The 22,347-nt window shown below is 43.3% G+C and overlaps 1 long non-coding RNA gene across 1 annotated transcript in view; it reads right to left on the reverse strand.

Moving 5' to 3' along the window:
* Window positions 1-806: 806 nt before the first annotated feature.
* The window catches only part of LOC110472603 (uncharacterized), a 141,847-nt gene continuing 120,306 nt past the window's right edge, over window positions 807-22,347 (reverse strand). The window contains exons 11-13 of the long non-coding RNA XR_014958185.1: window positions 20,611-21,311; window positions 15,509-20,102; window positions 807-11,974 (exon numbers count right to left, since the gene is read on the reverse strand). This is a non-coding gene — a long non-coding RNA (uncharacterized LOC110472603). The remainder of the gene's footprint in view (window positions 11,975-15,508; window positions 20,103-20,610; window positions 21,312-22,347) is intronic.

A 22,347-nucleotide genomic window follows, 5' to 3' on the forward strand; every position in this document is an offset into this window, starting at 1 on the left:
TCAGCTGTGGAACCTCTTGCTGAGCTGTTGCAGAGGCTAAATTGAATATGAGCTCAAACACAACTAGGCAAATTAATAGAAAAAACGTCACTAGGCAAATAAAGACACTGATATAATCTCTGACTCAGGAAAGCAGAGCTGCCGCTACTTGGGCACAGGGAGAGTATTTCCACTGGTTCTGCATCCCTGTAATCCTCTCTGTGGACCCTGCTGTCAGTCTCCAGTTGTGACAGGTACTGGTCTGGATGGGCTTTGTGTTACCTATTCTGTCTGGTTTTATGTTCTCCCTGCAGCCTTTATGCATAAAGCTCTACAGTCACCTGCTGAAAAATGCCTTTACTCAATTGCTTTACACCTGAGGAGTGGCAGAAACCCCAACCACCAGGGAGGAAACTTCCCCCAGGCCCCTCAGCTGTACGTCAAAATGCTGATCCCCTTCCCTGCTCAAAAACCTGACAGCCCAGAGCCACAGCAGGGGCAGGCTGGTGTGTGCACCCAAATTGCCCAGAGGAGCCCAGCAGTGCCTGCTGCACCTGCTGGAGCCCAGCATTCCAGCCCTGACAGAGAGCAGCACGTCAGCCCAGCAGAGGGGAGTGAGGATCAGGCAGCTGCAGCACACGGGCTGCTCTTCTGAATCTCTCCTACTAATTTGTACAGCAAACCTGCAATTTCTGTGGTAGCCATGGAAACTGAGGTACTGGAGCACATGTGTGAACGCTGTTGCCACCACTGAGCGTGCATCACATCACTCAGCTCTGCTCGACAGCAGGGGCAAGCAGGATACCTGAGCAAGCCCAGCTGGGCTCTGGGCTGCACCAGCCCAAACAGGCACCAGAGCACAGCAGCTCTTCTGCCAGGACCAGGGTGGAGAACACCCACTGGAAGTGTCGAGGAAGACAACCCTGTCCACTCCAGAAGAAAAGAAAAATGAAGAATGGCAGGGAAGAAAAGCTGGAAAGAAAGTGAGCTGTACAAAAAAAGATAAAAATTTGCCTCGTTTTGTCTCCCTTCACATTACTGGTAATCTCAACACCCCTAAATGTTTGGATAGTTGGTTTCTCAGTCAGTGAACTACAGAAGTCAACGGAGTCATCTTACCTGGAATGACAAGCAAAAAATATGCCTCTGCCAATCAATTTTCTTGTGAAAGAAGCTTCTAGAAGCTGGTGAAGGACCCTCACTCAATGTGCAGCATAAGACTGCAAAGAGCTGCAAACTGGGGAGGCCCATCCTGTAAAATAAAAAAAAAAAACCCCATAATATTATTTCCTTCAGGCAAGTTCTCTGTAGATCACTCTGTAGACCTTTTGCTTAACCACTGTTATATAGGCCAGTGTTATAATTCTGCCCAGACTCATCAGGTGTGTTGGTTTGAGTGGGATGTGCTGCTTAGAATTTTAAATTTGCGCAGATGAGGTCAGTCTGGCCAAAGGGATTTGAGGCAGACCTCAAAATGGAGATGGTGACTTCTCAGGGTGGTGTATACCAAGGAACTTGAGCTGTGCAGTCTGGACAAGAATTTCAACAGGGAACAAACACTGACAACCCTTCAAACAAGCTGGAGTAAAGCAAAAAAGCCCTCAACTTGTGTTGCTTAAATACTCAGGCTGTGTACAGGTACGTGACAAAGGGGCTTAAAAATAGGGCAAAGCACAAAAGGCTCCTTATAATTTCCAGCAGTTGCTTGACTTGTACCTGTAGGCAAGCTGACAAAAAGGTGTCTGACAGAGGGTGATGCAGCCTGAAATGCTGCTGGTTGAGCAGAGGGGCGAGCAGGGAGCCAGCTCCAGGGTCAGCCCAGCACAGCTCAGCACTCCACCCCCAGCCTGCAGCACCTGCTCTCAAACACAGCAATTAAGATTTCTAACATGAAGAGGTACTTAACATTCATCAGGTGGAAGCTGAACACAGTGGTGGGGATGCCATGTCCTTGGCAGGGAACTCCTGCATCCTAACTCCTAATTAGGGACCCCTGAGTTCTCCCTTTTAATAGGCACAAGCCTTGTTACCTACTTAAATCCTAAAGATCAAAACATAAGAAAGAAACTGCTACGTGCTCAGTTTTCATTTCTACCTTGCAAAAGGAAAGATCTCTGCCACCACTGCCTGTAAAATCTAAATCCTGGAGTCTGGATGTGATATTTTCTCAAGCAGTGTCACTTCCATCTGTATCTGTTCTCTAGCCAGGATGTATCTATTTATTAACTGTACCTACACCTGGGTGTGAGGTGAGGACACAGCAGAATGGGTTCCATTTCATGGGTTTCTTTGTACTTTGGGATCCCTAACTAGTTCACAGATACCTTACAGGGTATCAGCCTCACCAGTTGCCTGGTATCTGCAGCTTAAGAGTACAGACACTAATTTGGGATGTCAGATTTGCAGACACAACAACAGCTCTGTGGCTGGATGTCTCCAGCCCAGCCTGGAGTGTTGGCTCCTGAAGGGGCCTGAGTGGGGATTAATTTCACAGCCTTACAGAAGTGGTAAACTTCTGTATCCCACCAGGAGAGGAGGATGGATTACATGCATGAAATATCACAGTATTTCATATGGGATCCTCTAAGTCACAACAGACTCCTCCAAACAACTTTATTTCTGCCAACACTAAGATTCCTAAACAATGTGCAATTTCAGAATTAAGCCAAGACTTAAGTTTATAAAAACAACTGAAATGTTACTTAAGTTCCAAATTCTGTTCACTTTACTTTTACCTTTCTTCCTCTCAAAACTAATTTAGCTGAACTTTTCTGTCCCTGAGTACACTATTCACAATTTTGGGAGGTTGTAGATTGTCCCATTTCCCCAGAAGCACTTTCCCCAGCAGCCCCTGTTTCCTGCCTGGCATTTCCAGAGACATGTAATATTAAAGCACGGCAGAGAGGAGCAAAACATTGCCATGGGTTACAAAAGAGATGCTGCAATTGAATGAGCCAAACTCTCAGCTCTGCCAGAGGGACAAGGCTCTACAGGAAAAACTACAGTAAATATTCCCTGGCAGCTGAGGAAGAAAAATGGGCATTTAGTTCACTGGTCACTGCAGAACAGCAGAGGGAAGAATCACAGGTTAATTCTGCTCTGAACTTCAAAGTCACAGAAGCAACAGAGATCATGGATCCCATGTTAATCTTCTCCTTTACAGCTTCAGTGCTGTGGGGCTGTGGCAGGAGGGATGTGCTTATTGATAGCCAGGTTACTCACAAGAGCACTGGTGGGAGAGAATTACATGAAAACAAGCTCCTAATTGCTGTTCCTTTTCTGCTGAGGATCATGCAGTGCTCATGGGCAAATTAAAGTTCAGATTTTAGCAAATGCACAGCCCCATTTCAAGTGCCCCATAATTTCTAAAGTGGAATAAATAATTTCCAGTGAATAACTCAGTTGCATTCTGCCTGTGAAGCTCATAGAGATCACTGTCCTCAAATTATTCCTGGTCAATTAAACTTCACAAGTTTGACTTTACAAGCTGTGAATATTTGAAATTTGAGCTGCTGCTCAGGGGTGATATTGATTCTCTTCTCTCTTTGGTTGAGTGCACAGGCTTGTCTATGAACACTTACATTTAACAACTGAAAATTCATCTTTTGCAAATACACAGGTGTAACTGAAATTTGTTTCCTTCATAAAATTTGGCTACTAAAATTCAATTACTGAAGCTAGGGCTTCATTTGATTTTAGTTCTGTGTTACAGAAGCACCTAGAGTCAAGTCCAGCCAAGGTTAAGGTACTCTGGGTACTACTAAAGCAGTCTATGTCTTGCAAATAAATGTCCTAGAGCCACATAAACATTTTAGAAATGGCAATAAGTTTATACACAAAAGAAATCTCATAAATTTGGGGTAGTTGCATTTCTTATATATTTTATGGTCACTGAATAGTCACAGAACAATTCTGCATACCTTGGGAGACTAATAAATTACAGCATATGACACAAACTCTCTACACAAAAGTCTGTTACACACTTTTCAGTAGTAATTCAAGCCTCTGCTTAAGCAATCTCAGCCTTCACAAATGAGAACGATATTTTGTTATTTTAGGGAACCAATCAGGCATTTTTAACAGAAAATATGAACTCAAACAAAGTGCAGTGGAGTAGGCTGAGCTGTCCAGCGAGTACTTTTGTAGTGAGGCTGCCAAAGTGAGAGGCAGATGAGGTAAGGGAAGGAGGAGAGCAGCCCGGGTGGCACCAGCAGCACCTGGCTGAGCAGGGCTGTCCTGCCTTGTGGCCAGCAGGGAAGGCACAGAGCTGCTGCAGGGCCAGGCCAGCAGCTCAGCAGGGGCTCCTTTCACAGACACAGCTCCTGCTCCAGCTCTGCTTGTCCCAGCTGAAGGCAGGAGGTTGGCAGGGTCCCTCCTGGGTTCTCTGGAGGAAGGGTCCCCCTCTGGCACCAGGGCAGGGATGCAGATGCAGCCAGGAGCAAAGAGCAGTCCATGCTGTCGCTCTCTGTCACCCCTGGAGTGTTCCTCAGTCTGGAAGTTTCTGGAGGCAAATTTGTAAATGGCATCATGTACAATGGGAATGTAAGGTGTAGACCCCTTGGCATGTTTGTTATACCCTTTCTCTAAACACAGTCTTTGTAAACCCCACCTTGTTTATTCAGAATTAAGAGTTTTAGAGTTACTGAATGCAGCTGTTCCTCTCCTTCTCAGCTTTCTAAATACCCTCAGAATTTTGCCACTTGGATAGACTACTTAATACAGACAGTTTATGAGCTTAAAAATGTGATTTTGAGAGGGACAAACACTGAGTTTTGGACAAAGAAATGGAGTTGGAAGAGTGTGAAATGCTTGTATTTATTTAGATTCCTTCACTAGATGGTGAATGGAAGAGGCAAACAGTGTACCTGGAGGTACACTAGGAAAGAGATCTCTTTAAACAACAGGGACATCTTTGCTTGCTCAAGCGGCAGTTCAGACATCATGCACTTGGTTTTGACAACAAATGTCAAAAGTGACATTTTAGAGCACTGAAACCTGACTTACTGGGAAAATAGAGCCAGAAGGAGCCCAGAGATGCACACAGGCTGCAGGATACGGCTGCAGTAACTGAGATCTGCAGTTGATGCCTCTGATAACAAAACAGCTTCCCTGCCACGTGGCTGGGAGCCCATCTGGGCAGTGCTGGTGGCCAAGCCCCAACAGTCCCTCAGCAGGGGACTCCTGGCCCAGCTGTGCTGGGTTCTCCCTGTGCCACCTGATGGGACCTGTCCTCACACAGCCCCACCCCTGCTCTTCTGAGTAAACTCACCAGACATCCAAAACTCCTCTGCCCTTTGAAAGTTATTGCCTGCAAATAATGTAATAAAAGAAACACCTGGCAACCTTTAGAAGTTCAGGTATGTCCTGTTTGATTTACTGCACGAAGGGGAGAGGATCAGGACTGAGAGACTGGAAACAAATACATGGATCAAACTTGACAGCTGCAAAGCTCTGCTATTAACACCATGTCTGAGCAGCTCTGGTGGCTCTAAATTAATGAGATTATTATGATTTTTGTATTCATTAGCATCTCCTCTCCCTTTTTCTCTGAGCTACATAGGCCACTGCTCAGCACTCTTTGGCTGATATACAAAAACCGAGCAGCTCCTGTACTGTACAAAATCATCCACGTGCATTTAATTCCCCATCCAAATTTCTGGATCCTGGCCTCTGCAGTGATTGAGCACAACAAGTTTATGGGAATGGTGGCCCTATTACAAACAAGACACCAGCTCAGAAATGCTCCCTGCACCTCATCTGGAGGGTGAGCTCCTGACAGTGCAGCTGCAAAGGGGATTTCTGCAGAAAAATGCTTTTTGCTGTTATTTGAGAACTGGATTAGGAACCACTGGGCCATTCAATCCTGTGTGCACACACCTCTGCTGGAAATGCAGGCTCAGTTTCAAATACCAGGTTCTGTAGTTAGTGAAGCCCTCTGCTTTTACCTCCTGAATTATTTTAATTATTTGGAATAGTTGTTAGTAAGGGAAGATTTACAACAATTTGGGCCTTCAGTATTTTTAAATTTTCCCCTAAATTCACTTTTTATTCAGATTCACTAGCCCTGCAGTTACCACACACTCTGAAAGTCCATAAAATCTTGCACAGGTTCCCACAAATGTGATGTTTCTCCCTCCTCTGTCATGATACTGAAGGTGCTCAGCTTTTAAATATTTTCCCTGTTTGGTTTGGGAGTTGTCAAGTTAACCTCCTTACTTGCTTCATCCTTACTTGCTTATTTTTAGTTTCCCACTTGAATGAGAAGCTTTTGCACATACCAATGCAAGGAATAAAGATAGGAAAAGTAGTTATACTTGAATTTTAAAAATATCATTGTGCATTGCCTGCAGTGGAGCTGCTCTTCAAACATAACTGTGTTTGCAAAGCTGGGTGGCAAGATGCCAGCAGATGCTCCATCTTCACACCTGAGCAGGAAAGTGCTTTACTCAGAGATTCCTAGCTAAATTCCCACCTTGAAGGACTCTTTTCCCTCTTGAATTCAAGTACAGCCTTCTAGTCTGCACTGTAGCAGATAGTGGTATTTGTTGTCTTCAGGATTCAAATATGCCTGGATTCTTTCCTAATTCATAAGCAGATGTTTTTTTTTTCCTAATGTGAGGAACAAATAAAGCTGATAAAACATATTCTCTAAGCCACAGCAACAGAGCTTTGGAAATCATTTGTGCAGCAATGAGGCTGGCAGCAGCAGTGGCTTTGCTGTGTTCATAGCTGTGTTCTGGTCTGTGGGGTAGAGATTCAGCCAAGAGAAAGCCTGGCCTGGCATGAGCTAGATAGAGCTCACATATCTCAGAAATTGAAATCACACCCTATTTTTGTGCAAAAAGTAATTGACTTCTGGTGTCTTCATTTTCAAATCCTGAGTTTGGAACCCCTGTGAGCCCAATTTTGAAGTGCTGAGGAACAGCCCGTAGAAAAATCACTTCCTTATGTAATAGGTTGGGAACTTAGGAGATATTTTGGAGAAGGTAAACAATAAAGATAACCTAGTCATTAGACCAAGAAGACATTATTCTAGCTGAGACTTCAGCTTATGTCTTTCTCCCCATGAAGAGTCAGCAATTTTATTCAAGTGCATTATAAAGAGAGAGATTCCGTGTAAGTGGAAGAAAGAGGGTTGGATTTTGTTGCACTGGGATAAGTCTAGGAGGAACTCTTCTCAAGTCACCAAATAAACTTCAGCCAGGGATTAATAATGAAACAGGAGATGGTGGCAGATGGTGGTGCTCATGGAGTAACACGGTCCTATTTACATTTTCTCCCACTGAAAGGAAGCATTCAATGATTTCAAAAAAGAAGGCTCCTGCAAATGGATTTGGAAACTTCTTAGAATAATCCATTTAATACAGGAGAAACAGAAGAATTATTTCCAAACTGGGATTTGACATTTACACTAGCAAGAATAATATCTCTAATAATAATGGGGAGCTTGAAGACACAAGATCTGTTAATATTTCCATTTCAGTACACAAACTTGTCATCAACTGGGGGTAAAGAAATCACACCACACTTAATTAAACGAATTAGGGGAAGGGTACAAGTGGAAAGACAAAAGGGGAGTAGGACAGGGAATGAATCATTCTTTTCCCCGAGTCTATCCATCACCGGTTGCAGTTAGCAACAAAAAATCAAATTAGTTGCACCAGTGGTCTGTTCAGACCTGACAATTTCTGTATTTCTAGTTTAAATTAGAGTAGAATCAATGGGAGTTTTACAAAGATAAGTTAAAGGCGAAGCTTACAAGGCACAGTGCTCAATCTGCCTGGCAAAACAAGGTTTAGCCTTCCAGGAGTCATTAAGGTTAATGCAATCTATACTGATGTGACGGGGAGATGCTCTGTTTTCATTACACCAGCAAGCAGCTCTGATTCACTGTGCTCAGAGCTAATTGACAGTTTCCAAATCACATGGCAGTAATTGTTTACAGTTGTAGAAAGGGAGTATATTGTTTTCACTGCGGGTTTACTTGATACATTTATCCACTTAATCACTCTCACTTAATTTTCTTTGATAGATGGAAATAAAAAATAATTTAATTGTAGTATCCTTTGACACTTACTTTTCAGCCAAGAAACTGGTTTCTTTTTCCACCAGGAATTTAGGTCAGGGAAAGAGCTTGAACACAGCTGCCTCTTCCTTGTGAAAATGATCAGCCAGCTCACCCAGCCCTCTGATTTAGTTTGTACAAATCAAAAGCATGTTCAGAAAACTGAAAGATGCATTCAGAGTGCCACAAGCTTTCTTACCAACAAAATCACAGTGCACACTCAGCCTCCTGCACATCTGAGTCACCTCCTGGTCCTGCTCTTCAGACCCTGCTTACAGCAGCCTCTGTTTGGTGGGCTCCCATCCCTGCTCTCCTGGGAGGAAGGCTGCTGCTGCTCTGCTGGGCTTTAGGAGACCCTGCACACACACAAGAACCTGGTCAGAGCAGCTCTTCCTGCAAGGACAGGCTGATGGGGAGGTGGTGTCTTTCATGAACTTCAAAATGAATCCAGGAAACTTCTGCTCTTGACGATAGCACCATGGGATGCTACCCCTGCTGAATCAGGTGTTCCATGCTGTAATAAATCCCTTCCAGAGTCAGCTGTGTCTACATTGAAAAACAAAGGTGTAAAATCAAGTGCACACAGTCAGGTCTGTTAGGTATTACCCTATAAGTCCACGGTGAAATATTAAGAAAACAGTAAATTGTCACACACTGAAAGTTAAAATATGAACTTGGTACCAGGGCCCAGGCACCAGATCCAGTGAGAGCTGCTGAAAGTGATTCATTTGGGAGAGATATTAGACTCAATTCTACAAAAAAGGCAGCCCAGAAGGTGTTCCAATAGAATCTGTGATGGCAGTGAAGCAGTTAAGAGAAGCAGTGCTGGAGAAAAAAGTTAATTCTGCTTCTAAATCTATGAGTTAAGGTGGTGTCTGTTTGCACAAGAGGTCTCTGAAGCATCTGTACACACTTCCTCCAGCTACTGCTTTATGAATCCTGCAATTTTCTCTCCACATGAGGCTGCAAACCTCTGTAATTCACTTCCTTTCCCTGCATGTGCGAGTTCAGCAACTTCTCCTCTCTTAGAGTGAGTGATGGGATTTGCCAGGGAAATTTGGCACAGAATTGCTTCTTCCAAACACAGGCATTTTCAGACTCTGTTTTAAAGCAGTAATGGAGATGGTAGAGGGCCCAAATAATTTCAGGACTCTGTAAAATCAATATGTTATGGCCACATTCCCACAGTTGCAGAGTCTGGCTGTATGTCCCTTGCCAACGCTGTCCTTTGACATTGGGTTGTCTCTCTGTTGTTTTAGGATCCCCGAATCAATGAATCTCTCAGAAGGCTGTAGTGTATGAAACATCTAAAAATGTAAACTCATTCGGTTTCAGTGCCCAGGACTGACAAGGACTTTCATCCTCTGACTATGGTTCTCACATAGACTTTTATTTAACTCACTTAGCAAAGAACAGGGTGATTAAACACATCCTCTGCATCTCCCACCACATCACATCTCTCAGCTGAGATTACTCAGTCAGGCATTATTATGCTGTCCTGAACAGGCAGCACTGAAAGGTATTTCACACTGTCAGGTTGCTTCTTTTTTTATATATAAAGTTTTATTGTCATGTAAATGGAGCATTTGTTTTCCCTTCCCTAACACACTTTCCTTCCTGCTCCCATTTAGTTGAGTGCTGCCAATTTTATTTGTGGCTGGTTTGAGAATGTTGAAATATCTGGTATCTGTCAGCAAACCTCCCACTGGTTTCAGAAATCATTATTTGGTCTGGTTGAAATGGTGGTGTTGGGTCACAGGTTGGACTCAATGATCTCAGAGGTCTTTTCCAGCCTAAATGATTCTGTGATTTCTGTGAGATTTCAATCAGTGCTGTTCTCTGCCCTCCTAAGGTTCCAGGTAAAACCTGTACATTTACAGAAGCTTTTGGGGTCTTTGATAGTCTCCTCCACTAAAATGCAGCCATCTGGTGGCAATTAGTCCTGACAATAATTACTGAAGCTGAGTGAAATGGGAAGATTTTACAGAGGCTTGTAACCACTTCCTCTGTTTGTCACAGCAAAGCACCATGAGTGGCAGTGCCCTCCTGCCAGGAATTAGCTGTTTCACTTGGTTTCGTGGCTGGCTGAGCCCCAGAGCTGCAGAGGGTTCCCCAGCAGGATGGATCCCCACAGGAGCAGTTCCAGATGTGTTAACACAGCTGTTTACAAGTGCTGGAGTTCTGGAAGTGCTGCATACAGGAGGGAAATCTGGAATTCAGATTCTTCTCATGTTTACCCTCACCATGGCTCTCCCAGTCACCAGCAGGGCTAACCTGAGTGTCCTAATTTTAGATGGAAAGGTAAAAACAAGTCCAAATAATGATTTATTGTCAACTGGAAGACAGCTTTGAGCCAACTGCTCAAAGATTGATTAAAATTAAAAAACTGAAGCTGTGGCCAGACTCTTCACCTTTACTGGAATGATTCTGTCAGGGGTAAAAGAAACTTGCTGGAAAGGGAAATAGCTGCAGATTTTCATACTCTTTTGCCAGCTACTCAGTGGTTTACTGGAGCTGTCCACTGCCCAGATACAAACAAGAGGCTTTGCATGGTTCATATTCTCCCCAGTGACTTCTCTCTCCCAGGCCCAAGATTTGTTAGTCCTGTGTTGCTCAACACGTGTGAGAACTGCAGTGGCTGCTGAGCATTTCTGCAGCTCATTCTCCTCCCAGATCAGGTAAAGCTTTCCAAGCTTGAGCAATTTTCAAATTTCATCTCAGGTCTGGCTGAACACGTGTCACATTTCCAGTCTGACACCATTGGATGCCTGGCCCTGTACACCACCAGATGAAACAGCTTTTCTGAGCAGAGTTTCACTCTGCACTTCCACAGGTGGAGACCAAGTTCATTCTTACAGTGAAAATCAGTAAATCAAGAGTCTACAGGGTGCCTCTGTTAGATTTTGCTCTGTCAGCAAGACTCTCTGTGGTCATGGAAATTTCAAATTTCAATCAATAAAGAAGGAGTAAGACCTGATTATCTTTGGAAAAGAAGGAACCAAAAAGCAAAATTGTACTATACTCAACTAAATAAAGGTATTTGTGCTGGATCTCATGTAAATACCACCAGCAGCAACAACAAATGAGCACAAAAATACAGGAGGTGAGCATTTTTATAATTTCTTAAACTATTTCTAATACACTGATACTTTTGTTGACAACTTCTCTAACAGGCTGAGAAAAAAGATGATAAAATCCCTCAGTGACAGCTGAGACACCAGTGTTGGCACAATTTGGCTGATGAAGCTTGCAAGGATACATCATGCATCTAACACAGGGTCTGTAATCCTTCCTGTGCCTGTGAGGAAATTCTTTGGGGCTTTCTCCCAGCATAGCTCACCTGTGCAGCCACAAAACACAGGAAGAAGTGACTCAAACTGGCACCACTTTTAGAGAAAGATGTGTGTACAGAAAAGACAATCAGATAATCAGTGTGAAAACTACTCCTTAAGACTTTCAATCAATTATATCTACCCTTTTCCTCTAATCATGCTGGCTTTTATTTAAAACTCCTTCTTCTCAGAATGTACAGCTTCCACACAAGATAAATACTTACCTTTCCCTGTACCCACCTTTCAAAATGCACTACACTGATTAACAATGGGCCATTTGCCCCTCTAACCATGCAGAGACCAATTTTATAGTAGCTTTAAGTCTAAAAGATAAGTTTTGAAAAAAAACAAAACTGGAGCGTTTACACCACATTCTGCAAAAAACCCTCTTGTATATTTAGTGCTACCTCTTGATCACCCAAACCTGGAAATGCAGGTAACTGGAGAACCTCCTCAGCCTGGAAAGCAGCAGCACACTCTTGGAAGGCTCAGCCTCCTGCATGATGGGATTTCACCAGCTTTGCTTGGGTTCACTGATGAGCTCCAGTCAGGCAGGTCCCACAAGTGATGGTTTTTGTTTTGCTCCTCTCAAGGCTGGCTGAGATTTTTTAAACAAGAAAACAATGAAGATGACATATTTATATGCAAATATCTGCATTCTTATATACATTTACATGTTTGTACAAAAGCAGTTGTTTCCTGCATGAAATCAAAGCCTTGTAAACAGATATTGAATATTAACATATGGAGAATGCTTTAAAGGAAGGCTTACAAACACAGCTTATCTCAGTTTAAATTTATATTCAACACCTAAGAGATTTTATTTTTCAGGTGGTGGTGAAAAAGAAATTCTACCTCCTTTAAACAAAAGGTTTAAACCACTCTTCATCAGAAAATCTGCACTAAAAATCATTCAGCCTGAGTATTTTTAAACCCAAGCACTGCCATTATGACCCTCCCTACCCAACTGATATGTAATTCCTGTGGATTAATGGCCACCATAAATGAAAGAGCACCATATAGGTCGGCAGGGAGTTAATGCTCCATATGTACTTTTTTCCCTCTCCTCTGTAGCCCTCTCTGCTTTGAACATGGTTTTTGTTGTTGCCCTGTGAGCCTTTGGCACCAAAGCACTGTTGCACACTTGTTCTCTGAGCTTGGCGTGGCCACGCTGATTATATTAAACTTCTGACAATTTCCAAAGTGTTTGGACTCATTTGGTCTATCCATTTCTTCTGCCCAACAAAAGAACTGACGAGAATGAATCAATTTTTAAAACAAATAGGACTTGGCAGCAGGGACCCAGATTTTTGTGAATGGCAAAAGGTGCCTAATTAAGAGCTCTAGGGATGAGAGCCTTTCATTTCTCTAATGAAAAGGAGCTCTGTAGCTTGCAAGTGTTATCCAGCTCCAGCAGAATGGATCTCTTCTCCAGGGAGAAAAAGACAATTAATTTTTCATTTTCACTTAGTTACTGTTACTCATTTTGCCTTCTGTGTGAAACTTGGGTCAAAGCTTTCAGGTGACAGTAATTTCCAAATGCTCAAAGATACCAGGAACGGATGTTTTCAATTTCCAGGTAGCACAGAGTGACATTTCTAAAATAAAACTTGCTCACCATGTCTCCTACCGACTTGTGTTAAATACCTGGTATTTTTCTCAAAAAAAGGCAAAAGACCCCAGCTCTTTACTGTGTGTGTTCCAGTCTGAATGGCAGCACCAGGGGTGGATATAAATAAACCTGATTAGCCAAGCACACTGGTTTCCCAACTCCCTTTGATAATAAAAATATACAGAACATAAAATAAAAAGTTAATAGGCAGGGTTGCATCAACTCTTGCACTATGAGGAAAGCAGCAAGGAGGTGGCTCCAGCCAACAACAAAGCTTGCTCTGAACACTGCTGCTCACTGAATGTCCCCCAAGGGGAAAGGACAGGGTGTTTCCACATTTGATGACTCCTTGTAGGATTAAACAGGGTTTGCTTAATCCTCACCCACAGTGTGCCTCCTGTGTCTGCCTACAAAGCCCATTTCAGTCATTTAGTGGATGCTAAAAGTGAAGAAAGAGCCCTTAAAGCAGCAGCTTTACTTGTTTTGTTTTGGGGGGTTTTTCATGTAAAGAATCTGGCCCCTGTGTGAGCTGGGGAGGGCTCGGGGCTGCTCTGGCCCAGAGTCCTGCAGCTGCAATTCCTGAGTTTGTGGGGGGCTCAGGGCAGGCGCCAGCAGAAGCCAAACTGCTGAGTTCCCACTGTCTTTGCAGTATTTAAACTTTCAACTTTCTGGAAATTGCAGTAACACCAGCATCCAAATCGAGCCCGTGGTCTGCAGAAAGGATTTTATTGTACTGTAGCTTGAGCAGCAGAGCCCTGGGGGCAATGTTATTTACAATCTCTGGATGAGGCTGGACTGCTTCTTAGCCCAAGAGAGCACTTGGATGTGCCTTCCTCCAGTTATTCATGTCCTCTTTACAGGGGCTGCTCTTTAACCCTCCCTCATTCCTTGTCTCTCATTCCTCTGTCCTCTCAATTATTTTGCTCTGAAATGAGATTAATGCATAACAGCAGGACTCCCCTTGTGTCCTGAAGGTTCCTTGGGATCAGTGAGGTGCCTCTGGCCCCGTTTCCCAGGAGCAGCCCTGCAGGAACCCACAGCAGCACCCCAGTGTGGCTGCACCCAGGCTAAGCCAGATGTGGCCGAGGAAACCAGGAGCGGAGTTAAAAATGCTTTTACTCCTCAGAAAAGCCATGATTTAGTGACAATTTGGGACAAGTCCCAGATCTTTAGCAACATCTTGGTTTGACCTGCCTCCAAGGAAAGGCCCTTGTTCTGGTGTGGAGTAAATCCTTGTGAAAAAGCATCCCAAAGAGCTTGGTGTCCACCAGGCAGCCAGCAGCCAGCCTCAGGCAAAGGACAAACAGGGCAGGGCCTGGTGCAGAGTATTTGTGTTCTCTGGACACATCAGTCCATGCAGGTGATAACTCTGGGAATTTTGCCATGGGTGCTTCCCAGCAAAACCAGCAAAACCACCACCCACACCTCCACAGGCACAGGGAACCTGGGATGGTCAGCACAGCCAAGGTTTATGTTTTCAGTCTGACCTCATTCATGACCCAAGAGAGAAACATCTCAGTTGTGCCCAACTCTGAGAAGAAAATAATAAAAGCAAGTGGGAGAAAAAAGCATTTCCCCTCTATTTAGGCAGCACAGCTGCTGAGGCTGCAAAGCCCAGCAGAGAGAGGGTCCAAATGGAAGCTCAGAGAGGGTCTGTGCACAGTGCTGGATGCTCTGCACCCAGATAGGATCAGGGTGGCAACTCCAGACAGCAGCAATGCTCTCATCTCAGAGCCCAGGGCACAGAAAACAGAGCACAGCTCGGTACCCACCTACTTATAAAATATTATAAGAGGTAATGAACTTAAACAAAGCATCTTGTTTTTCCTGGCAAACAAAAAGGAAAGTAATTTTAACTGAAGTGGCCTAAGTGAAACACGAGGAGCTGCTGCCAGCAATCCAATTTAGTTCATAACCTTTAGAATGTACATGCTCACTGAGGATGACTCTGCTCAGTGGAACTGGTGATTTTACCAGCAATCTTTAAAGATCAGTGGGGAAAGTTTCTCTTTCTTCCCATTTTCTCCAAGATAAAAATGGTCAGATGGGTGGAAATTTTATAAAAAGGAAGAGGACAGGTTTGCTTACTCATCTAGATACTCACTCTCCAATCTGAGCTGTCACACACACCCCACTGTTACAAAAATGAAAGACAAAGGAACCTCCTTATGTTTCCACTCAGCAGTTAAGTTTGTACTTAACTGGATAGAAATAGTGATAAATTAACTATATGACCCCCCAAAAATCACAAAAATTAAGAATTTGCCATTTTGTGAGCTCAGAATTACAGAATGATTTGGGTTGGAAGGAGCCTTAAAGACCAACTAGTTCCAATCCCTCTGCCATGGGCAGGGATCCCACCCACAGCATCTGCTTGGACTGAGGATAAATAGAAAACACAACTGTATTTCTAAAGCACAGCCTGACAGCTGATGCTCCAAACCTTCCCAGAAAAGGCTAATTTTGAGGATCTCAGTAAATATGTACAGTTAGAAATTTATTAGCAAGAAATAAACCAACCTGACTCTGCAGCCCAAGAATCCATGTCTTTCATGCCTTGGCTCTGAAATGTGGTCTGGAAAATAAAAACTGTAGCCAGATTTTCATCTATATATGTAAATATTTGCACTTTTAAGTAAGTAGTGATTTGGAATTTTTGTAAAAGCCTCTGGAGTAAAAAAGCAGGCAATCATTTTAAATAGTAGTATTATATGAACTCCTCATGCTGCTCTCAGAATACCAAAACCAAATTAAATTTGAAGTCCATCCTGAAAAATTTCAAAGTGGATTAAATGTTAAAAAATGAAAACTTTAAAAGCTTGGTTGTGCTGAAAAGGATTATACTTGAGAGTAAGTAAAGCAATGGTCTATGGGGAAAATGAGAAGCAGCCTCAACTTCCTCCTTTCAGGTTTCAGTTTAAGTATTATCTCCACTTGTGCTATCTGTAAGTATTGATGAGACCTGCCAGTTTTTCAAATCTTATGTTGGTTAATCTCTGCTCTAACACAGAACAGACATTTTTGCATGTTTTGGCAAACAGGTGACTCACATTTCAGTACTGATGACTCAATTCATGGCTTCTCAGGCTGATTTAAATTGAAATCCCCAAGTTCTCTTTTGATTTTCAAAGGACTTTTTTCAAGACTAACTCCAGAGGTTGTAAGCCATCACCATTTTTCAAACTGTACAAATCACCCAGACCTTTTCTCCTTTAATTCCTGTGCATTCTGCCATCAAGCAACCTCCTCTAAGAAATTTTATGGAGTGTCCTGGAACTTTTGAGCCTGAGGAGTTCTGGATTCATTCTGTGAACAATACAGAGCAAGGTCTGACTTCTGTCTCTGAAGTAACCAGGACCTTTTTAACTCTGGAAAGAATGAGCTTTAAAATAGGAGGAGAAATCCCACAACTCCTAGGTCATATAGGCAGGAACTAGCAGATGCTCCCAGAAAAATCCAAAAGAGACAAAATGAAAAATAAAAATAACAAGTATAAAAAATAACCCAAACAACCTATTTGTTTTCTTCCAATATCACTGTGTTTACTTTAGGCTCAGCAGGAGTCTTGAGCCAAAATTAGAAGAGAAACCTCTTAGAATTTGTTTTTATTTTAAGTAGGTTACCTTTTCATTCTTTACTCCCCCACACAGTCATTCATGGATTTAAGACCACAAAAAGCTCTCAAAAGGCTGCAGAGTAATAGTTACTATTTATTTTCTTCTAACTGAAACTAAGGACTATAGCCTTGCCTCCAAGGGCAGCATTTTCTTCGGTTTTATATCCACACCCATTTGAACAATCAGCTTTCCAAGCAATATTTCACTGAGTTACAGGCCCTGAGTAATGCTGGAATAAAATGAATGATAGTTAAACACTTGGCAGTGTTTCATTTTCTCCCTGGATTGCAGACATTGCTCACATGAGGGGCTGCTCCAGATCTCCAGCTCCTGAGCCTGCCTGTCCCCTCTTACCCCTGACAGGTAACACATCCCCTGTGTTTACTCTCCCAGTGAAAAGCTCTGTGCAATATAATAAATTAGGGGATATATCACTGTGCCAATTATTCACAGGGTCTGTTCTCTGTGTGGGGTGTTGTAATGGTAAAAAGGAGTTGTACTGTTGTATCTGTTTTGTGCAGACATTTCATTATAGGCAGCCTTATACACAGGCCACCTGGAATCTTGTTTCTTGAGTGAATAAAATCCAGGCTTCCTCACCTTTCCAGACCTTTCTTCAAGGTATTTGCAGACTGTGACATTCAGCCTCACATGGAGATGTAGAAATTGGGCACCCAGAGGGTCTGAGCCTCCAGGACCTGAACCTGTGGCTCAGGAGGTGATGACACAGAACTGTCTTTCATCCATCACCTTTATTTCACTATTCAGAAGGAGGAACTGCTCTTAAAATGGAAAGCAAAAGTGCTTTTCCTTTTATTCTTTTCCCAGGCATGTTTACACACACACACACAGAGGGGTGCAGGCAGCCCAGAGCAGCAGCTGGAATTTCCCCCTGAACACATCAAGGCAGGGATTGAGGAAGCAGCTGATCACAACAGCAAACAGAGCAGATTGTCAAGGGAAACAAATATTTTGGACATTTCTAAAGCAGTACCTCATTCTGCAGAGTCTTTGATTGCTCCTTGCATTTCTGTCCTGCTGTGCTAGAACATAAAAACTTCCTCCACCTCTCAGCAAAACTTCGGGGTCTTTATCAAAACCCAAACTTCCAAGACTTTTTCCTCTTCTTGGGAACTGGTGCTTGTCATGAAAAGCAGAAAGCACCCTCCAAAGTCTGCAGTTCTGTAGGAACTCCCTTTCCCAATGGAAAGAGCAGGTTTGAGCTGATTTTAAGCAATGCTTTTCCCTTAGCAGGGATCTGATATGCTTACATTATTTGGGCTGGTTTTCTGTCAATAGGAAGAGAGGAGAAAATGTTCTTCATGGCCATAGATATCTTTTTCTGGGTAGAGTTTCCAGCACTACAATCCTCTTTTGAGTGCTCAGCTCTTTAATGGATGTGAAGGGTTGTCCCTAATCTGTTCCACACAGTCCAATCTATCCAAGCTGAGAAAGCAGTCAATTTTATGGTAAAATATAGGAGTGCAAAAATCTGAGATTATGACTTTTTGTGCCTGTTCATGCTCCACTACTGACAGACTGAAACAGCGAAGGCAAAAAACAAATCAGATGAGGCATCTAACTGCAAAGTCCAGCAACACCAGTCTCCAAATGCATCTTGGGAACTAAGAAATGTGGTATTTTTCTCCTTTTTGTGCTATCTTTGTCTTCCAAGACGCAAAGGAACTCTCCAGATCTTGCTTCTAGCACCGTAACAAGAAATGAATGGATAAACAGAGTAGGAAACACCCCAAACACAACCCCACTTCCACAAGCTTGGCAGCCCAGAGAGGATCTAAAGGGACAATTTCATGCCTTGGTGTACTGATGAGCCTTTGAATGTTGACAATTAGTAGCAAACCTCATTAAAAATGGGTCTATTGTTTAAGAACAGAAAGAAGGGCAGTGCCAGCTCCCGCCCCAGGTGTTTGGGCTGTGGATGCTCCCAGTGTCCAGTGCTGGCTGCTGTGGTCTCACTGCTTCTCTCACCCTTTGTAGGACAGCAAAACCTTTCAGAAAACTGCCTCACACTCAGCTCTGGGTGTGCTCAGCTCCTGCTGCAGCACAATATAGCCCCAGCCCCTGACATGGTGTGGAGGCACAAACAAAACTGAGAGCCTTAGCAGTGCTCACCAGGATTCATATTTCTACTGCAGGAAGAATTATGGACTGCATTTTGTACAGCAGTTAATCTAAGAATGCAATTCTGAATAATCTGATTTTGTATTTAAATAAACCAGCATTCTCCCTGCCAGTGATTCCTTCTCTTCCAATATAATGTAAATAACACTTTATACATTTCATTTTTATGGTCTCTCTGATTGTATCTTACAGTTCCCGTCAACAGCAAAAATTATTCATAAATAATAATACATTTGCCCAGTAAAAGGAGAACATTTAGATTATTTTTTCCTTCACTCTTTCAAACACCCTTTACACTGTGTGACAATTACCAATTCACTGGACCCCTGCTGCTGGAACAATTTTATGATTTTATTTCCTTGCACCTCTCAGGCTCAGAGGGAAAGGAACCCAGTGCAATGTACAGACATCTGTGAAATCACTTCTGCCAGTGGCCAGTAAGGACAAGAACCCTGTGAAAGGGAATTGTGCTAATCCAGGCTCCTTCCCAGGGAATGCTGAATGCACAGAGCAGCACAATTCCAGAAATTACTTTCCTGGCATTTCCACACAGCAGCTATCTCCTGTCTATGGGCCATTATTGTGAATAATTATGAAATCTGAGGCAACTCTGAGCAGATCACACCTGGAAGGACTCTCTATCCCTGATATTCTATAAATGATCCCATTTATAAAGACAGTAACAAGAAAGGTTCAGGGACAGATATCACACAGAGGCCTCAAGTGTGGCAACATCAGGAAACATCAGGTGGCAGCTTCAGCACATCTAATTCTGTGTGAGCCAACATCTCACAGTTGCACACCATTTTTTGTGCTAAAAAGCATAAAATGAACACAAAATTAGAAAGCACTGTCCTATTAGTCCCCCCTCCAGTAATCATTATTATTTTTTTAAATGCTCTAACAGCAATAGGCAGCTTTCAGTTTTAAGGGATCACAGATTTTCCTACCAAGGTACATAATGTTTTAAGAAAGTGTTATATTAGAGCATGTTAATAAATAAATTGTTCTGAAAGCTGCTCTGATCACTGCACAGAAGCACTTGCATGGATTAAAAAAAACAAACAACCCCAAAAAACCAACAAAAAACCCCAAAAACCAACAGATATGAAAGCCAAAGTTTAACTGCTGCAGGCAGGAGTGGAAAAGTCTGTAAGAATTCCTAATAATCAAATTCCCCTTGCAGTGAGACCTTACAAAACACTTTGCTGACTCTTGGTGAGCCTCAAGTTACCAGTGCTCAGAGAGCTGCGTCCCTCTAAGGGGTGGGACCCTGATAGCATGAACCAAACCCTCAGGACAAAGTTTTCCTTCCTCTCCATCTCTTGCTGCAGCACCACTCCAGCAGAAGAAAGCTGAAAAAAAAGAAAAAAAAAAAAAAAAAAAAAAAAAAAAAAAAAAAAACATGCAATGCTATGAGTGTAGCTACAGAGACATTTATAAATAAGCTCAGAAAAGGAGGCTGCTTTTGAAGCCTGTTGTCTCCTGCAGTACTGCCAAGAATTGGAATCAGAAAGTGCTGATCACATTTTTTCCACTAAGAAACCCCCACCCACCCAGGCTGAGTGTCTTTCAAGGAAACCAAAATTTTCTACTACCAATAACAGAGCTTACAGCTAAAAATCAGAAGGGAACAAGAAAATGTCCATGTGATGGACAACCTGCACTTCACAGCACAAACCAAGTGCTCGTGGTAGCTCAGAACAGCCCAAAGGAAAAGCTGCCTACATGGAAGGTCATCACTGCTCAGAAAACCTGGGGCCAGCTTCAGGTGGTGTGCAGGAGCACAGATCAACCCCTGCAGCTCTTCCAAGTGTGTCCCTGCATGGAGAAGCACCAGCAGCTCCTGCCCATCCTGCCTACCTGTGCTGCTGCTTGTTCCTCCCGGAGCAGCCGTAGAGGCCAAAGGACCAGGGGGTTCCAACCACTCCAGCAGCAGCTGGATAAAAGCTATCCAGTGGTGGATAAAAGCATGGAGGATTTTCTCAGTTAGATCAGTGTAAATCTCCAAAGCCTGCCCTGACAAAGGCTCTGCTGGGGTGAACAGGCTGGAATCAAGCTGACAATTGGGACTCTCTCACTATTCTCCTCCTCCGCTCCAGTTGTTTGTTCCCCACCTGCTCCCTGCTCCTGACAAGGCAGCAGAAATGTATTTGTTCACAGTCTCATGAATCCTTTCTTCAGAGCTTTCCTTGAAATGTTCAGATTTCAGATGGTCACAGGGTTTTGCCTTTAGATTTCAAGCTCCTCGGGGCAGAAACAATGTCAAATCAGTGTGCAGCTTGGTGAATGCTGATGAGGCCACAGGAACAGTGACTGCACTTGCAGTTAACACAGCTCTTCTCATCCACATCCCTTAAGCACTTTGGAATCCCAACTGCCAAGGACCAAGGGCAGAAGGAGCAGGGATCAGATTTTACACTAAGAGAATACTTTTTCTGGTGTGCTGCAGTACCTCCAGCTCATGCCCAGCCATACTTTGTGCTCAGTAATCAAGAGATCTTTCTTCCCTTCTGCCACACATCTTAAATCACTGGCTTCAGTCACTTCCAATGTGCCACTCCCTGGAAAAAGTTAATAAGACTCCATGAAAACGCTGTATTATTACAACTTCTGGCAGTGGCCCATCTATACCAGTCACCTCAATACAGGATTTTTGGCAGGTATTTACACTTAATTCTACACTTAAACAGCTCTTTTATTAAGAGTTTGCATGTAGCTGCTTGGCATCTCACTTGAGCAAGGATGAGCTTGGAACAGACACCTGCTGTGGCAGTGGGGGCTGGGCTCAGAGCAGCCACAGGGGGTGGCAGCACCCAGAAATCCCATCCTCCCACTCCAAAGGATGCAGAGCAGGAGGTGGGCAGCGGGGCCACATCCCAGCCTGACACCATGACTGCAGGTGGGCACGATGGGCGATCCTTCACTGAACAGCCCAGGATTTTGGGATGGGCAGCTGAGGATTGTGCTGTTCAGGAGCCTTCCAGCCTCCCACAGGGCTGAAGCTGAGTGAGCTCCTGTGCTGCTGAGGTGACCTTTTCTGCTGCCCTGAGCTCATCCTCACAGCTTCCAATGTTAGCGCTTCAATATCAGAATCTAACACGAGCCAGCAGTTCAAAGGTGAAAAGCATTTTAGAACAGAATGAAAATCATAACAGTGTTCAGGAGACACAAAATGACTCATTTCCCAAGGGGAAATTATTGGTATTCCCTTTCCAGCAACTCTGCTGGTGTCAGTGTCATTAAAAGGAGGGAGTGGGAAGACAGATAAACAAAGTCTTAAAAAGCAAATATGTTCTAACTGGTGGTTATCACCACACTTAATAATTAGGGTACTAATTAAGAGGATAAGTAACACACTAGCTATTAGCTTCTAGTAATTAGTGTTTTTTTCCTCTAGATAATAACAAGCTAAAAAGAAAATAAAAAGATCTGAATCCATGTCACCATTCACCCTGTCCACATTGTGAAAACCTATTACACATACTAAGCATGAGCACTATGAAGCAATGCTTCCAGATTCTGCATATAGCTCAGTGTTTAAATGTGTGGCTTTTCACATGAACAGACTGGACCTTGATGATGTCTAGTGAGGCTACC

Source organism: Lonchura striata, chromosome 12 (assembly GCF_050655825.1).
Source record: "Lonchura striata isolate lonStrDom1 chromosome 12, ASM5065582v1, whole genome shotgun sequence".
Classification (NCBI taxonomy): domain Eukaryota; kingdom Metazoa; phylum Chordata; class Aves; order Passeriformes; family Estrildidae; genus Lonchura; species Lonchura striata.